This window comes from Frankliniella occidentalis, unplaced genomic scaffold (assembly GCF_000697945.3).
Source record: "Frankliniella occidentalis isolate FOCC.00 unplaced genomic scaffold, Focc_3.1 Scaffold193, whole genome shotgun sequence".
NCBI lineage: Eukaryota > Metazoa > Arthropoda > Insecta > Thysanoptera > Thripidae > Frankliniella > Frankliniella occidentalis.
Genome location: NW_026267319.1, coordinates 250,763 through 254,641, shown reverse-complemented (window position 1 = coordinate 254,641; position 3,879 = coordinate 250,763). Strand labels below are relative to the sequence as shown.

At 42.7% G+C, this 3,879-nt stretch overlaps 1 protein-coding gene and 1 long non-coding RNA gene across 2 annotated transcripts in view; both read right to left on the bottom strand.

Moving 5' to 3' along the window:
* Nucleotides 1-3,879, bottom strand: part of LOC127750466 (uncharacterized) — a 148,166-nt gene that overhangs the window by 21,448 nt on the left and 122,839 nt on the right. The window lies entirely within an intron of this gene.
* Nucleotides 2,779-3,870, bottom strand: LOC127750470 (uncharacterized). The gene is made up of 2 exons (XR_008011692.1): nucleotides 3,177-3,870; nucleotides 2,779-3,079 (listed from the first exon to the last, which is right to left on the bottom strand). It is a non-coding gene; the product is annotated as an uncharacterized LOC127750470 (long non-coding RNA).

The window sequence follows — 3,879 nt, the reverse complement described above, 5'->3', positions numbered from 1 at the left end:
TCGCCATTGTGTTGGAATCTCTTGTGGACATTCGCCATTGTGTCAGAATCTCTTGTGGACATTCGCCATTGTGTCAGAATGTCTTGTGGACATTCTCCATTGTGTCAGAATGTCTTGTGGACATTCGCCATTGTGTTGGTATCTCTTGTGGACATTCGTCTGTCTGCAGGACTATCCCAGGACTTTCGTCTTTTAGTCATCTCACACTGTGTGCTTGGAATGGCGAATGTCCATCTATCTCTCTTAATATTAAAACTAGAGCTCTCCTTTTTTTTTTTATCATGTGGGATTATTAAAAAGGAATAAAATAGAGAAACATGTGCACAATTTGGATTAAATGTCTATCTTTGAGACTAAAAACTAACTTTGTTTTTGCCCTCCTGCAAAACATCCTATGATGGACATTCGTCCTTTAGTCAGATTATCAGTGAACTGTTTCATAAAATAATTCGCAAGAATTGGAACACTGGTGATTCGAGACAAAAACGCAACTTACGCCTTACCTTGCGTTTAAAATTAAATCAATTACGGGAAAATTTAAACATCGGCACTTCAAAGCATAGTCACTCCTTACAAATATTTACTGCCTTTCTTAAATAGTGTTGTTACTAACAACTCAACGCGCAAATTTGTCATCCTTCTTCCAATTTGACTATCCGAAGGTAGAACTTCCAACAACGCGCCTTAAACACAGAAATCAGGACCTTGCTATGATTCTCGTCTTCCCGCCCAAAAGTATACCGCATTTGCTAAAATAAGTCGACTTAGGGACCGGCCCCCTTCGGCTGGCGACGTAGTTTTACTTCACGGCCGGGAGATGGCGCTAGTTCTGTGCGGTCCGGTCCAAGGACAGTTCCGGCGGCGGTCAGTTTCCAAACACCCTCTAACACATCGCCTTCTAGTGGAACAGACAGACAGATTGACACACAGGCACGAGGTCGTTTGCATAAGCCCGCTAGATAGCTTTTTCAAAGCAGAAGGGCGGGCTAAAAAACAACAGAATCAAAACCCAGGCTCTTTAACCACTGGACATGTGGACGGAACTTTACATACATACTTTACAAAAAACGCCGGTATTTCTCCGTGCGTAACGGCTTCTTCACTTATTTATAAAATCTAAATGGGTCATCGCAGAGCAACCGTGCACATATCATCGGATAGCTCTCCAAATGCATTTTAAAGCAAGCCTTTGGTCGATGCAATTTGCTTCGATCTTCCCTTCCAAAACTAGAATAAACGAGTGATTTTTGCTGAAAAATGTCCGTGCGTAACGCCTAGAATTGCCCTGATCGCCATTCGCCATGCGAGTTTCTAAAAAAGGATAAGGTCAGTTCTTTGACTGAATATTTAAGCTTCGCATATTCATGTCTATTCTGAAATTCCTTTTACCTTTATCATAGAATCGATACTCCGGATATTCAGAATTGATGGTCTAAAGGAACTAAGTCTCCTTTCTGGTTTAGACAAGCTGCACTTTATGCACTTTCAGAGTATTAGAATTTTGACGAATTAGTATGAAAATTGGTTTTAGACAGCCTTGTCTAAAAAAAGTTGTCAAGTTTTCAGTTTTTGTTAACAGTGTGGTGGATCAGATAGATGACTGTGTGGTGTGAATGTGATTGAAAACACTCGTTGGTTTTATGTGTCAACTTAAACTGGCTCCTTTTGCTAAGTGGCCGCCTACACCATCACCTCATGTACTCAAGCACGTGCCCACGACAAGGGAGTCGAGTGGTTTGGTGCGAAAGGTCGCCAACTGATCTGAGCGGTGTACCGAGGATTATTGTCAGCCGAGCGATTAAAAAAGCCAGTGATAATCAAAACGTTTCGCGTCTTTCTGTCTGTTTCTCTGTCCGTCTGTGTGTGTGTCTGTGTGTCTGCACTGCAGGGGCGATGAGGGATTTTCCGACCTTATGTCCCACCTGGATGTTTTCATTTCACCCCACGCCCTGCTGCTTTGCCACTGATCTTTACGCGTCAACCCAAACAAGTTGTACAAGTTAAACTACAAGCGGTATACTCCTGGCAGTGTCATTGTATCCCTGCCTTGCCGTCCATTAAACTTCAGACAAAAATGTCGAGTTACCTCTGCCCCGTTAAATTCCATATATTCTGGGGCAAATTTACAGTTTTTCTGTAAAATTACCTAAGGTCTAGAAAATGTTTACACAGTTTCAGTAACAATCTTACCAAGTCTTGTAAATTTACCTCACTTCAATGGGAAAATTACATGATTATGTTAAATTTACCACAAGACTTCTGTAAAATTTCTTGAATTTGTTGAATTTACCATAAGATTTCTGTAAAATTACATTGGTTGTAAATTTACAACAAAACAAGTCGTAAAAATGCCAGTGCTTGTAATTTTACATACATGTTATGTAAAGTTTTACATGCTTTTTATGTAAAATCGCTTATTTTTTTTACAGTGTGGATGTCTTCACGAAGTCTCCTCGTAGTCTCTACGTTGTCTCCGGGAAGTCCCTATAATGACTATCGATACTCTTCTCGGTGTCCGCATTCTCGCTTTAGCCACTCCAAGTGTCTCTGAGTTGCCCCCGCACAGGCTCAGGTGTGGTTTGCGATAGCCTTGGCGGAGTCTGGACGATGTCTTTTAAAGAGACATCCTAGAGACATGCGTAAGCCCCTTTTTTTGTACGGTTCGATACTGTATAGAGCGTATTCTTTGTAGCTAAAACAGCCGAAGCTCGTGTGATGTGAGCCGTACGTTGTCATTTGGCCAATCATACGCACGTAAAAAGAAAATGAAAGCCGGTCTAATGGTGTAAAAGTATATTTTGCAGTTAATAGAAAGACAACGCGAGAGAAGCGAAGATGGGCAGATGCACCTATGGAGTTTAGGCGGTCAGTTTTCAGTGACACCTCTTCGCAACATCCAGAGCCACTCGCACAAAGTCTGCGCCTCCAACGAGGCTGGCGCAGATGGGGAACTCGATGAAGAACGACAGCGACGGGTTATCCTGCGCCACTTTCAGGCAGATCAATACCCACCCGGGCACATCCGAGTAAAGCGTCTCAACGATCTCCTTGACGCATTTGGATGGGTCAGCTCGCAGCGCTGGTGGAATAAGGGAATACACCGTTTAGGGCCGTTGTTTTCAAACCACCAAAATGGATGAAAAGCATTCCTTGAGGTAGTTGGTTGATAATCTTACCTAAAGTGTTAGTAGGTTTCGCCGGTGCAGCCAGGGGGATCGCCTAAGGAACAGCAGACACATTTGATTAAGATGTGATAAGTATTCGGCTCAGAATAGGGTGTTTCAGGCTATCTAAAATGGCAGTGAAAAAGAACAAATTCATTCATTTATCTGCTTTCATCCGCCCAGTATGATAAGCTACCATGGTAGTTTGGTCCGATCCTAGGCTCTTAATTATGGAGGGGAGCTCGAAACTGATCTGAGAGTTTCTCATACCTAGGGTTCGAGAATTACCGGTAATTTTGGCTCAAAGTAAAAAACCTAGGTAAATTTCAGTAAATTACTGTTTTTTTGAGTAATTTAGTTGATGTGTCTTTTTGCATGGTGTCTTTTTGCATAATGAACCTCTTAATTTATAACTGCACACAATTTTTCGCGTGGGCGGCGCGTAACCTAAAGACACGTAGTTTTCCGCATGATTCTTACACCAGGCCTGATTTTCACTCCCTGCGTGATGAAATTCGATCCCTGATTGGCTGCGGAAAGCTTACGAAGTGTGAAAATCACGCCTAGCGTGAAAATCCACACATAATTTCACACTATTTTTCACGAGGGCGGCACGCGCGCGTGGAGCGGACTACCGAGAGCAAGGTGCTCATTGTTGGGCTGTTACTCAGACGTGGCTCAAAATGCAACAGGTGGTGTTGAACGATCTCCCGTC